Below are 16510 nucleotides of genomic sequence, written 5' to 3' on the forward strand. Positions count from 1 at the left end.
CTACGATCTCCTGTGAAAACTATTAATCAAGGTCCAAACAAGAACATATTGCATCCCACAAGAAGTGTAAGAGTACTCCAGGCCCTGAGACATTTGTGGCAAACAGTTACTGACCATCAACCAATAGCTGCCTAATTACTTGAAAACCAGAGGCTTGGCTAATGCTTCAAATGAAGACATTTTTACGTGGGGTATTGATGATAAAGGAGTAAACAAATGCATTCGTTCACAGTTCTTATTTATATTTATTGCAGAATTAGTAACTCTTCTAACTGAGCAGCAAGAAGCAGATGAGATCATAAGAAGTTTGTCAGTGTTTATGCAGAAGAATGCTGATGACATGAGAAGCTTTCACTGGAGAGAAAGGTAGATAAACTAAACATAGGATCAGGCATCTATGCATTCCATATGTACCTATTTACAATTTTCGAGTGGAGATGTACTTGAGGCAGGTAAAGGAGGGTAGACAGTCTAGTCTGCATGGGCTTGTTTTTTTCCAAATTAAGTAAGTGGATTTGGACATTGGCCTTGAACTCAGTGAGGGAGGTGCCATAGTGTTGTTTATGAGAGCATGTCAGTTAAGAGGACAAAGTAGCTTTAGAGATTTTAATAGGGAATGGGTGCCCGGATGTCGCTAGTCTCTAGCCTCAAAGTAAATTGGTGCAAATCATGTATCTTCCTCTTACTCCCAGGATATGAGTTGCCCCTTCAAATGGAGCATGACTCCATATTGAGAGGTGGAGCAGTCACATTTCAATATCTGGGTATTATTATATACTATTACCCCACAGATTTCCAGGAATGAAACTTGGATAGAGCAGTTTAGGCCCTCCGCAGCCACTTTACCCTTTGGTCTTCCCGTCCCCTTTTCCTCATGGGTCTTGTAGCAATGGTAAAGATGGTGGCACTACCTTGTTTATTATATTGTTTTGCAAATGTTCCTTTGCATAGTCTTCATTTGTTCTTTAGAGACTGTGGTAAATTACTTACTGAATTGATTTGGGGGGCAGGAAGATGTTGCGTACCTTTGTCAACTTTGAAACTATCTGTTGGAGTAGGCGGCCTTTCTCTCCTGGATTTTGAGCTGTATTATTTGGAGCCTAGCTACAATGGGTATCTTGATGGTTAGCAGGCTATTTCATTCTTGAAACAGGACTTGGTTTCACTAATTTTAGGGATGGCTTATTATATTATTCATTGTTTCCTTCTAAATACTCCCTGTAACATTCCCATAGGCTGTTTCGAGTGGCTTTATCCTGTCTTAATCAAACAAGAGTGTTTAGCGAGGCAGCATCGCCTTATGCTCCAGCTGTCTAACGTTTTTTACAAATAATTGCAGGCAGCTGAAGGTTCTTTACCGTGTTTTACAATCCTTTATGGGGAGTATTTTGAACAAGCGCGGTGTGCGCACACTGCAAGGAATGTGAGGTATGCAGCTGGCCCCCGTCCATGCTGCTGCTCACTCCAGAGCTCCCTAGGCCAGGGGAAAGAGAAGGCGGGACATGCACCCGCTTTTGGCCAATTAGGTGCTGTCTTTCTTAGAAAGACGCACGCAAAGGCTAATAGCGTGCTAGCAAAAAAAAAAGCACAAAAAAAAAAAAACACATGCACGAGCGTGTGGTCCGAGTTGAAAGGCCTTACTAGAAGCCTCGCAGAACAACACATGCAGGCTGGCTCAGCCTAGACCTAAAAATGAAACTTCAACGTTTCATTTTCTGTTTTTAAACGCATCCTGATTTTTTTCTTTTTAAGGAAAAAGGGTTGCATTTTTTTTTAAAGATTGTTTTATTAAAAAGCAATTAGACATTCTGGGTTGCTGACCACACCAGGCTGCCATCGCTGTGAGGTCTATCATTCCTAATGGGTGGCAAACTGTGACATACCTCGTTAAAATTCAGGAGGTAGGTCGATTGTGATCCACTAGGAATCACTATTTGAAAGATGAAAGTTTTCTTTCAACAAGAATTGAGATTTCCTAATTGCAAATTGGTAGTAACCTCAATTAGGAGATTTCAACTGTAGATTTCTGTACTGATGCCACCTTCCTGCCATGTGCTTTGCTCCATGAATTATGTAATCCAAATAGCCTTAACATTTTGCACACTCAGCTCACGCACGCAACCTGGGAGTCATTCTGGACTCAGCACTGTCAATGACCGAGCAAGTGAACGCCTTCTCCTCCTCCTGCTTCAACACCCTGCGCATGCTCCACAAGATCTATAGATGCATCCCCACCGGTACAAGAAGGACAGTCACCCAGGTCCTCGTCAGCAGCAGACTGGACTACGGCAACGCTCTCTACGCAGGAACATCAGCCAAACTCCAGAAACTACTACAACGCATACAGAACGCCTCTGCATTCCTCATCCTCGTCATCCCCCGCTACAGCCACATCACAGCCCACCTGAAAGACCTACTCTGGCTCCCCGTCAACAAGAGAATCACCTTCAAGCTCCTCACCCACGCTCACAAAGCTCTCCACAACACCGGACCAGCTTACCTCAACGAACGACTCACATGCTACACCCCGAACCGCCAGCTTCGCTCCGCTGACCTCGCCCCCGTCCCCCGCATCCGTTGAGCGACCACCGGCGGCAGATCATTCTCCCAACTCGCCGCAAAAACCTGAAACACCCTCCCTATCCGCCTACCACAGACCCAGGACCTGCTGGCCTTCAGGAGACTACTCAACACCTGGCTGATCGAGCAGTAGCAGCACCCCCCCGCCCCCAGCGTCTTGACCCCCTCACGGTTAGTTGTGCACTCTACAAATGTACTGATTGATTGATATTAACCATTGCAGCAGAATTTGTAAGTGTAAAATTAAATATGTTCAAATGTTCTAGAGAATGATATGGCACTGAAAATAATTTATTTGGTCAGCCGCTGGTAAGTCTGCAGAACTCAAGTTGCCCCATGTCATGGGATAGCATACAACAACTGAAAAAGCCACTTTTCCATGCCATGGCCTACACATGGGAGGGGGTGTAGGCTTGTAATCTTCATTAGTTGACGCTGAACAACAACACTAAATTGTTTCCAGACAGGGCTTTTTATTTTAAAGAGGGAAGTACATTTATTTCACACACGCACTACTAAATACTGTGAATTTAATTACAAATATATACATTCAGATAGATGGGCGTACTTTGGTGACAATATCATGTCATAATACACCCCAATGGGTCCTAAACACCATAATCAGAATGTTCCCCCACCTAAACCACACCTAACCTCCCACTATAACAGAGTTTCATCATACATAAGGCAGGCTTACTGGCTTTGTCAGTCAAGGGATCACCACATCAATATAAATCAGTCCTATTGGCTTTGTCAGGGAGTCACCACATTAATAACAATAATCATGCTACACTTCAGCCCTATAACACCATATCATCACTATTAAAATCAATCTCCGAAAAAGTCGTTCAAGTTCATAATGATTACAAACATGTATGCCAGTCTTCTTTAACTTGTTTCAGGTCACAAAATGCAGCCATAAAACCAAGTTTTGGAGTCCCCGCACTCAAGGGCACAAGAGCAACAACTCCAGCTCAAAAAGTGCTTTTTTAAAACAGCGTACACCCAAACAGAGGCCTACAACTCAATATGCCATGAGACTTGGGGCAACGTTTAAATATACTTCCTGCAGCCAGCTTGACACTTTGTGAATCAGTTGAAGATAACCCTGCCATCCGGGAGCAAACACAAGGAAAGAAAAACATGTGAACGGCCCAGCGAAGGGCTTCTTCAAGGAGTAATTAATTAGCCGGTCCGCCTGCTGTTTTCATAAGCTTCTCACAGCCACTCTCCACTTTCTTCTTGCTTTTTTATTTTTTAATTTTGGTGCCCCTGTCCCACCCAGGGTACCCACTGACTTTGTTAAGGGAGCTGTTTGGGGATCCCCAATAGGCCTTGAAAAATCTACTCAGCCACTCGCTATGGCGAGTCAGATTTTATCAGATCGATCTATTTGTAGCGCCTACTGGCCCGTTCTGGCAAGTGAACTTGAGCTGGAAAGAAACAGGTTTTCTGTTCATTCAGGACGTGAATGAGCAATAGAGATGCATATAAATATTGTTTCTATCTTGACATGTGCAGTGTCTTTTCAAGGACAGAGGTCAAATGTCTCTCATTTTGCAAATTGCTGCCCATCTTATCCTGGAAAATGGTGTCTACTTTTCCTTACTACAGTTAGTGGATTTTGTCAAGTGAGCTGTCCGACATCCATGGTGAAACAAAAGGCTGTAGGATGTCAGTGTTTTTTCTAACTCACATAGAAATTGCTTATGATTAATAGTGCAAATATTTCAAAATATATTAGGAATTACGAAAGCACTTTTCTGTAATTCAGACGTGTGATGCAAACAAAGATTTAAATAGGGGAAAAACAAATGACAACACTTTATTTTGTGATGTGCAAATGAAAAATATTTGCAGAGATTAGATTTCAAAACCTTATTTGTATACAATGTATAGTTTTATCAGTAAAAGGGAATGTCAGTCGAAACTTTTGCGGCTATTTCAATGGAAAATGTGTTGATAGCGAAGGACAGTGTGCTACCACTTCATGCTTTAGTTATGTATTTATTGAAAGTAGTAGATTTTAAACATAATTTGAGAAACATTACTGCACCGCCCTGATGACAATGCTGTTAACCTACTAAGAGTCAAGTCAGGGGTCATGTGTATCCTATAAGTGGCTAGATTTTTATTATATATGGAGCAAATGTTTAAACTAATAAATCAAACAACATGGTTTTTTTGGACAGCAGACATGCTAAAACTTACATATTTGAAGGTACTCTCATATGCAATAACGAAGAAAACGGTAGCTTAGTGAATTAAAATATTTGCACAGGATCACATCATTTTAAATCAGTTTATGAGTCAAGAGCATTACAGTTAGGTTGAGTAGTCAAGCTAGTTATCGAATGCAGATTTTCTCCATACCCCTTCCTTTACCAGGAACTGAGTCAATAACTGATAGTTGCTCCTTTTGTGTGGTCAGGCCTATGTTTTCTATATTGGAGAGCACAGTAGTTAACTTAGAATACATCCACACAAGGACCACTACAGTATTTGTAGTCCTATGTGTCATCAACAATACCCTTAGAGCAGTACTTACCAGCAATGCAAAAATACAACAGTTCATTGCTGGATATGGCAAACATTTACTCAGCCACGCCACAATTTGGGGGTCAAAGAGTGGACCAGAAAGGGCGTGGGGTTACGATGGGGCAGTCAACTAATATTTTTTTAACTCTGACCCAACGTAATTAGCAATAAGAACAAATGTGACCGTAAATTTAATCTTGCTCATTTAATTGGTCACAGACTGCAATTCAAAATATCTTAATTTGAATTGAATTTCAATTTGATTTGGATTTCTAAAGCGCGTAGCTACCCGTGGGCGTCCCAGCGCTGTGACTCGTCAGACTAAATCCAGGGCGGGGTGATTCAGGGGAACAGCCAGGTTTTCAATAGCTTACGGAAGACTAATAGATTAGTTTCTCTCCGGATGTTGAGAGGTAGGGCATTCCATAATTTAGGGGCATTGTATGAGAAAAGACGCCCCCCTGACCGCGCTCTTTTGATTCTGGGGACACTAGCCAAGGAGAGGATGTTGGATCTCAGCTGTCTACTGGCTTTATATGTTACTGGCTTTATATGTTTGACGTGGGGTCTCAAGATAGGGGGGCCCTTGCCATGAGGATTTTGTGGGTAATGCAGAGGGTTTTAAAGGTGATTCTTTCCTGAATTGGCAGCCAGTGTAGTGAATTGAGAGCGGGTTTTGCAGAGCATCTAAGTTTAGTACCAGTAAGCAGTCTGGCTGCTGCGTTCTGGACCTGTTGGAGTTTATTGATGACCAGTTTTGGAGCGCCCAGGTATAAGGTGTTTCCATAATCCAGTCTTGATATAATAAGGCCCTGAATGAAAAGTTTCCAGGTATGAGGGGGACAATTTTGCGTGCAGTGCGCATGAGGCCAAAACATATTTCAGCGGTTTTCCTGGCTTGTGTCTTAAAGTTAAGGTCCTAGTCAGGCCAGATACCTAGGCTTTTTATTTCTTTTTTTGGAGTGGGGGGTATTCTCATGCAGGGTGGCCACAGAAACTTAGTGGGGGGTTTAGAAGGATTGCCCAACAGTAGAATCTCTGACTTCTCCCCATTGAGTTTGAGGAGAGATTCGCTCATCCATTTTGAGATGTTCTTGAGGCACGCAGCTAGGTTTTCCTGACATTGGGCAGACTTGTTTGGAGAGACAACAAGTTGAGTGTCATCGGCATACATAACTACCTTCATGCCAAAAGGTGTCACTTTTTCCTACAGAGGTGACATATACACGTTAAAAAGTGTGGGGCTCAGGGAGGAGCCCTGGGGGACCCCACACTGAAGGGGCAGCGCTCTGGAGTGGGCGTGTCCGTCCGCGACCTCAAAGGTTCTGTGCTCTAAAAAAGATTTGAGCCAGGCCAGAGCAAGGCCAGTGACTCCAGCCCTACTTAGCCGGTGGACAAGGATGGCATGGTCCACCGTGTCGAATGCGGCGCTAAGGTCCAGGAGGATCACTGCCACTGATCCCCCTGCGTCCAAGATGGATCTCGCCTCTTCGACCACTGCTATGAGGGCGATGTCGATGCCCTGCCCTGGCCTAAATCCTGTCTGGGAGAAGCGCAGGAGACCGTTAGATTCAAGGAAGGTGGAGAGCTGTTGATTAACAAACTTCTCTGCAACCTTGCTGATTCCGGGTAAGAGTGATTTTGGTCGACAGTTGGCCAGATCTGAGGGGTCGAGGTGAGATTTTTTTAGCAATGCTCTGACAGTGGCCCTTTTCCAGTTGGGAGGGACAATGCCTTGACCAAGGGAGGAGTTTATTAGATTAGTGAAGAGAGGGGTCACAGTGGGAGTTACCAGTTTTAGTTTATTAATGGGTGCAGGGTCTGTCGGTGATCCACTCTTGATTGAATTTAAAATTGTGACAAATGTCTCTTTAGTTAACTGGGAAAAGGAATCAAGGCAAGGAGTGTCTGGTGCGGGGACAAAGGAAGGAAAGTCTGGGGAGTGGTTGGGGGTCTGGAGTGTTTTTAGGATTGTGAGAATCTTGGTAGAGAATAACTCTGCTAGCTGATTACATCTTAGGCCTGAGGGATCGGTGGTCGGTTGTGGGTCTGGGACTTTTATCAATGATCTGATGATGCGGTATGTTTCCCTTGTGGAGTTGGCAGCGGCTTGGATTTTTCCTTCGAAGAAGGCGGCTTGGGTGTTTTTTAGGCTGACTTTCTACAATCTCATGGCTGATTTATATTCTCCTTTACCCTTGGTGGACCAATCCTTCCTCCATAGACGTTCAAGCTTTTTACATTGTTTCCTTAGATCACGCAACTCTGGCGTGAACCACGGGGATTCAAATGTACCATTTTTGTTGGGGCAAGGTTTTTTTGGCAGGACTAGGTCTAGGGATTTTTCGATCCAGATGGAAAGTTGCTGGTCAGCTAGGACGGGATCTAAATCGAGGGCTGGTGTTGTGGCTTCAACTTTATATGTCCAATCTTCCATATCTAGTTTCGACCATGGGTGAGAAGGGGGGCAAGGGGGAGTCTGCCTGGGGCTTTGGTGTGAATTTGGCACTTAAAAGGGATTAGACAGTGGTCTGACCAGGGGATGGGAAGGGGCTCGTCTGTGCCTAATTCGGGGATGTTCGAGAAGATGGGGTCCAAAAGATGACCTTTAGCATGAGTAGGCCGATGATTTTTCAAGTGAAGGTTATAGGAGGCAAGATCTAACATTAAGTCTCCAGTCACTTTGTCTATTGGATCATCAAAGTGAATATTTAGATCTCCCAATATAGTAAAATTGGGGGACACAGGCGTAGGAGGTGGTGGCTTCCAACAAGGAGCTACAAAATTGTCCTTGTACTCCTGGAGGGCGGTAGATAAGGATGCCCGTGAGAGATTTTAACGGGGAGAGTTGGATGGAGAAGTGTATATTTTCACAGTCCTGAACTGGACTGTCTATAAACCGGCAGGACAGATGGTTTTTGTAAATAATCGCGACTCCCCCTCCTATTCCAGAGGGTCTGTCATGTCTTTGGATTAGGTAGCCTGGCGGAAGGGCTAAAACTATATCCGGTTCTGATGCGGAGGATAACCAGGTCTCTGTCAAAAACAGAGCCTCTAGCTCAGAGTCTTGAAGAAGCAGATTTATTTCTATATCGTGTTTGGGTAGGGACCTACAGTTAAGTAGAGCCATCTTAACCCAGTGTTTCTTTGGTGTAATAGATGGTGCTAGGGTATATGAACAATAGGAGCAGTTTTTTTGTCGCTCTTCCAGGGAGAGCGAGTGAAGACATGGTGTGGAGGTGATTTTTCTAAGCTGGAGGAGGGTTTCTCGTGCATAGATGGTGGGGGCTGTGGAGGGTGGCATAGAGGGTCTAGGCCCCTGGCCCGGTCTGGCCAGACGGGCTCGCCTTCGGCGCTCCCGCTGCGCTCGTGCGCTGCACGTCCTGTAGGGTGTGGCCATTTATGCAAGTGATTGGTGGGAGGGGCGAGCAACTAGTCTGCCGACCCACTCCTCAGCCAAGATGGCGGCCACCCACCTGACAGCAGCACCTACTCGGCTGCGGCGGTGGAATGAGGCTTGAGGGGCACGTGAGGGTAAGTGCAAGCACAGGACACACTAGGAATTTCACAAATTCAAATTAAAAATTTCGATTCTGATTTTAAAATACACAAACAGTGTCACCTCCCCGGCTTCAGCCTCAGGGATGTCTATCTGGCAAGTCTTTGCGCGTGCGGATCAGCGCGGCTTTATACGAGTGATTGGCAGGAGGGGCGAGCAACTAGTCTGCCGACCCACTCCTCAGCCAAGATGGCGGCCACCCACCTGACAGCAGCACCTACTCGGCTGCGGCGGTGGAATGAGGCGCATGGGGCTTGTGAGGCTAAGTGCAAGCACAGGACACACTAGGAATTTCACAAATTCAATTTAAAAATTACGATTCTGATTTTAAAATACACAAACAGGGTCACCTCCCGGCTTCCGCCTCAGGGATGTCTATCTGGCAAGTCTTTGCGCGTGCGGATCAGCGCGGCTTTATGCGAGTGATTGCGGGAGGGGCGAGCAACTAGTCTGCCGACCCACTCCTCAGCCAAGATGGCGGTCAACCACCTGACAGCAGCACCTACTCGGCTGCGGCGGTGGAATGAGGTGCGTGGGGCATGTGAGGGTAAGTGCAAGCACAGGACACACTAGGAATTTCACAAATTCAATTTAAAAATTACGATTCTGATTTTAAAATACACAAACAGTGTCACCTCCCCGGCTTCGGCCTCAGGGATGTCTATCTGGCAAGTCTGGTTAAGCTAGGGCACCAGCTGCAAATACCTTTTTGTACTCATCAACTTCTAGGGGACTATAATAGTAGGATAACCTGGAAGGTAATGCACTTACTTCTGGAGAGGTTTATGTGCTGACCAGTCAAAATTCGGATTCACCACAAGATAGCATAGATGGTTAATGAGCCTGCTGTAAAGCACACCATGTAACATGCAAGTCACTGATTTATATATTGTATGTAGATAGCTCAGTGGGTTAATGCTTTTGTTGCACATACATCTGTGTTGCCTCTAAGCCACACTTTACAAGTAATTTTAATAAAGCATAATGAGTTATGAACCTGACTCGAGTAGTTGCCTGCAAAATGCAAGAACTTTATTAAGTTTTTTCCCTCAGGCTTTTATTATTCTAACGTTGCTAAAATAGCTCCTTTGGCTAACGATAAAGGCTTAGTACAGGCAACCCTAGTCACTGCATTCTGCAGACGCCACTCGTTTCAAATCCGTACTTGAACTACTTCCTTAACAGGCCATCTTAATGTAATGTATATCTGTATGGATAATATGCTATTTTTACAACTTATAACCCATATTGACTTCTGCAACATTCCCTGTATATTGACTAACTTTTTGTTGCATGATTTATTGCAACAATATAATATCTGTGTAACCTAAAGCGCTTGGACACACTATATTGGGGTAATTAGTGAAGTGGAAGAAATTAAAGAAACAAAAATAAATTAGTAAATGCTTTAGCTTTGGTTATTGACGTAAGTACTCATGTAGACATATACCTCTTACATTCTTACCATTCACGTACATCTCTTACATATAGCATATTTCACTGTGACCGGCCCAGATCTGGTTTAATAATAGCTGCTGGAATCAGAATGCAGCAGGATTTCCTCATTTTCTGCAGGGCAACTTCTAAAAATGTTACACAAAAGGGTAAACCCGGAATCACTGGGACCTGGGTACTCAACAGTATATAAAGGGGTGGTCCCAGTGAGTATAACATCAAAAAGTGTTGACAAAAGGACAAATTGATAAACAAAAACTTAAGAAAAAGAGATCAGAACACAATTTAACGATCAGTGTTATTTAATCACACTGACACTGATCATAGGATATTCAAAAGAAACCAATGAACATTAAATACATCACTGCCAAAATTGAAGTGCCCAGGGAAAGGGGTAGCGATGGGAAAGGTTGTGATTCTGGTGGGGTAGTGGGATGGAAAAGAGAGTGCAAATCACTTGTAATACAAGCACATATTAATCGTGTGCCGAAAGATACAAATCAAAAATCACATTAAAAATTAAAGTACATTGAATCTGTACTAGTCTGCCATGTAACATATAATAGCTCAGTAATTCAAGTACTGTAGGCAAGACTGGCATTGGGCAGTTGTCGACGTTTCGACCCCCTTCAAGATGTAGGCCACATCGGGAGCCTTACAATGGGGGGTCTTCCTCAGGACAGTGTGTGGGTGGAGTGGGGTTTCGGGGCACCGTCAATGGTAAACAAAGGACTTCTCACAAATCAATGGTGGGAACCGGCATGGCGTCAGCGGCTCATGACATCGGAGGAGTGAGAAAGCACTCAATACTGGGTTGTGACAACTCCTATCCAAACGAATCCAAAAGGACAGGTGGGTTGGAAAACAAATCCAAAAGTCAACAAGCTTCAAAACCCCGAATAAATCAGGGGACCGGCGAAACTCATGTCACAACCCAGTATTGAGTGCTTTCTCACTCCTCCGATGTCATGAGCCGCCGACGCCATGCCTGTTCCCACCATTGATTTGTGAGAAGTCCTTGGTTTATGTGGTAAATGAAGGATGCACAGTCCACTGTGTAAGTTAAGATCCTTTATTGCAAGTTCCTTCCAAGACAGGTAGACAGGTCAAGATCAGAAGTAAACCCCACCAGGAGCCAGCTGTTAGCAGCTCAGCCTGAGATGACCAACTGCCACAGTAAGTTAGAGAGAGGCACTGTGAGCCAGAGGGACACCCAGGCATTCTATGATTTCACAGATATCATAGTACAGTCTATCCAGAGAAGAACAGTATAGAGGACATTTACTACACATCCTCTTCCCTTATGGAATAAGAACAGAATAAAGAAACGATAGGCAAAATACCTCAAATGCATCATCAGCAGGAAAGTACAAAATAGAGATGAACCAAAAGTAATAATGTACGACATGAGATGACATTAGCATGAGGTATGATTAGCAGAGAAATGAACAAAGAAAACTACATTGTGTCACTATATGCCTCATCCCCCTCCCTTAACGAAACAGCACGGTTTAGACAAAAACAAGACAAACAGCTAAGTTAGCTGGTAACACTCATAACCTCCCCACGCATGGGTACACCACAGGGTAAACACCCTAGAAGCAAAAGAAAATGAGTGTAGTCTGTGAGAGACACAATAGGGGGTAAGATTCACTTAAGATAATCCAAGAGAGCACACTCCTTCCACAAGAATTCACCAAAAACAAAACAAATTACCCCTGATAAAGATATGGCGACACTAAACGTATGACAAATTCACAGCTCAAAATCTTACTAATAAGAAACCCTGGCAAGGAGTTGCAAGAAGGTAGACTTCGACCAGAACATAGTGCACAAACAATCTCACCAAAAGCAGGGAACAGCGCAGAGAATGGACTACTCGCAAACACTCAACCTCCCCTGAAAAGGGTACACCGCAGGACAATAATGCTGGAAACAAAAGTGGGCATGGACTACCCGCAAATAATCAACCTCCCCTAAAAAGGGTACACCGCAGGGTAAGGACAATAACCCTGGGACAAAAGATGGGCCTGTACTACCTGCAAACACTCAAACTCAAAGCGTACACCACAGGACAGTGATCCTGGGAAGAAAAATGGGGCATGGACTACCCGCAAATACCCAACCTCCCCTGAAAAAGGGTACACCGCAGGGTTAGGACAATAACCCTGGGACAAAAATGGGGCATGGACTACCCGCAAATACCCAACCTCCCCTGAAAAAGGGTACACCGCAGGGTAAGGACAATAACCCTGGGACAAAAATGGGGCATGGACTACCCGCAAATACCCAACCTCCCCAGAAAAGGGTAGACCGCAGGACAGTAGTTCTGGTAACAAAAATGGAGCATGGACTACCCGCAAACACTCAACCTCCCCTGAAAAGGGTACACCGCAGGATAGTAACCCTGGAAACAAAAATGGGGCATGGACTACCCGCAAACACCACTACATGGGGCATGGACTACCCGCAAACACACAATCTCCCCTGAGTAGGGTACAACACAGGATAATAAAAATGGGAAGAAAAAAAATGGGACATAGACTATCCGCAAACACCACTACATGGGTAATGGACTACTCGCAAACACCACTTCACGGGGCATAGACTACCCACACAGACACCACCTCCCCTAGATAGGGTACACTTCAGGATACCAACCTTGGAAGAAAAAAAATGGATGAGCATTGACTACCCAACAACGCCAAACTACAACATCCCCAACACGCTTTACATGAGAGAAGCACAAATTTCCCATAATAAAAAAACACACCACTTTCCAGAACAAGACTATGTTAAATAATATGTAGTGGTAAATTAACTGCTACACAATAGATAAATAACACTAGCTCCGGTGAGCGATTTCTCACCCGGGATCCTCGTAGATTGCTTCAGGTAGTGACAAGCATCGAAAGTACAACACAACGTAGTTAAGAGTTGACAATTGTTGAATACTCGCAGTGTTCATGTAATGAGCAGAACCATCACAATGAAAAGTCACGTAATCCATCCATTCTTTGATGAGATACATTTCCGGTCTTTCGTCTGTTTGACTGGCACCACAGGAGAAGATAGAGCAGCCCGGGAGACAGAGAGTAATGCACCAGACGCAGTCATACAGATTGCCCTGACTTGCGCACAGACTCCATGCAAAATGGCAGCAAGCTGTCACGACCGCGCCGGAAGGTTCACAGTAAAGGCGGGCTGACAAACGTCATAGCAAATAAATGGGACCCCCTCTAAAATATTCTTTCGGCCAGGGAAAAGAGAGGACAGTATCAACAATAACAAGAGAAATTCCCCTATGGCCCTACATTTTCATATTTGATATTGTTCAAATACATTCATAATGGGAAAAAACTTCCAAATCAACACAGATACTATAATTTTAAATCTTTTTCCTTATTTTATTTATTTTTTCAAAAAGGCTTATTTTCTTCTTTTTTGTTAAATATTTTCATCATATCATAAATATACTTTTAGTTTTATCAACACTTTAAAAAATAATCCATTATTCACATGTCTAGGATCAGACAAATTGTTTACATAGACCCTGATAACCACACACCAAACAGCAAACACTCCGACTCATACATACCACATCACATACTCAACTCAACATACAATACATCCACTCCTTTCTGCGATTGAGGTAGTCCAGATGGTACAAGTGACTTAATACGCCAGGTCAACGCGTTTCGGTGGGTTAATACCACCTTCCTCAGGACCAACAGAATTAATCTTCTTGTACTTGTGGATACAGGGTATCTGCAATATTAAATACATAATCATGTATCTGAGTCTACTAACTACACAAAAAGGACAGTGAAATATATACAAAACAGTCTATTGCTTCAAAGGTTACTTTTGATTACCCAAAGGTACAGCGTGCACCTACACATCCCTCTGCTGAGAAAGAGAGTCACACTAATGTCTGACTAATGCAACTCGCTACTCAGCAAGAACACGCCAGTGCACATGTGTCTTCAAGCAATCAAATGTGGCCTTGCAGCAGAAACAAGCTGTGGCAGAGGTGCAAAGGTCATAGGAGAAAGATACCAGCACCACAAGACCAGTAAGGTTGACAGCGTAGAGATTGTGTGCGCGCAAGGGCTCGTGGCTTCTTTAGAAATATGGCGGTTCAACTGCCATGAGGAAAGACTTTCATTGAGTGCATAAAATAAACAAAGGTGCCACCCACTGACCGGAAAGATGCAGTCTCGCTTTCTTCCCACTCTGGATAGTGTCTTCAGTTCACTCGCCATCGAACACAATAAAAAAAACTCAGCGTCTGCCTCTCAGCAACTCGTGTACATGCGATGCTTCAAATTCCAACTTAGATGGCTCCGAAGTAAAAGCCAGAGGACAGAGACAGGCAGGGTAGTCACCAACACATATATATGCGAAACCTCTCACCAGACAAGAAGTTCTCCCACAAGGTGCAGGGCAGAGTAGACATTCCACATAGGATTCTTCAGAAGTCAGCACTTGCTTCCTCACGCAGGCTCAATGAAGTCCGTTAATGGATATTAACGTTGGATCCAGAAACACTAGAAGAGTACTGACGCTTCTCAATGTAAGTTAAGGCCAGATGAACAAGACAAACACCGCAGGCCTTAGAGAACAACGTAGGTGAAAAGACTAATTCAGACAGCATGAGTGTGACAGCAAGCTCATAAGTAACAAGAGCCCAGACTGCAGACATCCAAATAAAGACACACACGCAGGGTTCAGGCTGTCGAGATGGAACAGGACACTGGTGGGGTAAGCTGGGCGTTACCTTTTAAGAATGTCTTTAGTTCCTTTTCATGAAGTAGCTTCCTTAGTACACACGCAGGTTCATCCTCTTTAAAATGTCGCCCAACTGTGGTAAATGAAGGATGCACAGTCCACTGTGTAAGTTAAGATCCTTTATTGCAAGTTCCTTCCAAGACAGGTAGACAGGTCAAGATCAGAAGTAAACCCCACCAGGAGCCAGCTGTTAGCAGCTCAGCCTGAGATGACCAACTGCCACAGTAAGTTAGAGAGAGGCACTGTGAGCCAGAGGGACACCCAGGCATTCTATGATGTCACAGATATCATAGTACAGTCTATCCAGAGAAGAACAGTGGAGAGGACATTTACTACAGTTTACCATTGACGGTGCCCCGAAACCCCACTCCACCCACACACTGTCCTGAGGAAGACCCCCCATTGTAAGGCTCCCGATGTGGCCTACATCTTGAAGGGGGTCGAAACGTCAACAACTGCCCAATGCCAGTCTTGCATACAGTACTTGAATTACTGAGCTATTATATGTTACATGCAGACTAGTACAGATTCAATGTACTTTAATTTTTAATGTGGTTTTTGATTTGTATCTTTCGGCACACGATTAACATGTGCTTGTATTACATGTGATTTGCACTCTTTTCCATCCCACTACCCCACCAGAATCACAACCTTTCCCATCCCTACCCCTTCCCCTGGGCACTGCAACTTCTAAAAATATCCGGGAAAGTTTTAACTGAGCCAAAATATTTCAGGAACGGAGTTAAAATAATTAACAAGACCCCTGAAGTACTCTTATCAAAAGTTGCACTTTCCCTAAATATCTACGATGACATTCAGAATAACATATTTGCTTCTCTGTTTCAGCCAAACCCTCTGCTGCTGTACGGACGAACCGGAAGGTATGAAACTCAAATCTGCGATATGTACCCAAAACGGAGGTAATGTTTGCCAAGCCCTACAGCAAAGGCGAAGCCGACATGGTGACTGACTAGCCCAATGGGTCGACAAACATCCACTGCCAAGGTACATGTCACTTGAAGGGCCGTTTGTTTATAGGCAGAGTTAAGTGGAAAGGCAACGATAGCAGCACTTCATATGCTGATATATTAAAGTAAAGCAGTTCCTTGCTGGTTAGGTGTAGCTCTAAGGTGCACCCTGCCGTACTTCATTTGAAACAGGTGAAAGGGTCGTGGAGCTAACCGGGAGAGAGAGGAGAGACCGGAAAGATGTTTCCATTGTGGAAATCCACCAATCTTGACTAGCACTAAGCAGGCAAGAGTAAAAGCTGCCATCAAGAGAAGTACATCCTCTACTTACACACACCGTCGGTGCCTTCAACATCATACTTGCTCTCCGTAATTAATCATTTAGGGTTGACGTTTTGGTTATTATGTTTCCACTTCCGGGTAACATGATGACCAATCCCGCGTCTGAACATTTTCTAAGCGTGTCTAGGAAGGAGAGGGTTCGTAGCACGTAAGGTGGCGTAGGATTGGAGCACTGGCATCGCATCAACCAGGCTTTGTACCCTGCACGACGTTCGAAGGTGCTCATTGGCTGCAGAGTCAGGCCGGTGTCTTTCGGTGTATAAGTACCTTTCCAGCC

The 16510-nt window shown here is 44.3% G+C and overlaps 1 protein-coding gene across 3 annotated transcripts in view; it reads right to left on the minus strand.

Moving 5' to 3' along the window:
- The window catches only part of LOC144784119 (uncharacterized), a 104197-nt gene extending 87900 nt beyond the window's left edge, over nucleotides 1-16297 (minus strand). Inside the window, exon 1 of one of the 3 annotated variants that reach the window (XM_078662799.1) lies at nucleotides 16223-16297. The gene's annotated coding sequence lies outside the window, so the exon portion shown is untranslated. Of the gene's footprint in view, nucleotides 1-14337; nucleotides 14831-14912; nucleotides 15087-16222 lie in introns of those variants that run through there. The other 2 variants (XM_078662801.1, XM_078662802.1) reach the window with 2 other exon arrangements.
- Nucleotides 16298-16510: the final 213 nt, after the last annotated feature.

The sequence above is a fragment of the Lissotriton helveticus genome, chromosome 10, assembly GCF_964261635.1.
Source record: "Lissotriton helveticus chromosome 10, aLisHel1.1, whole genome shotgun sequence".
NCBI lineage: Eukaryota > Metazoa > Chordata > Amphibia > Caudata > Salamandridae > Lissotriton > Lissotriton helveticus.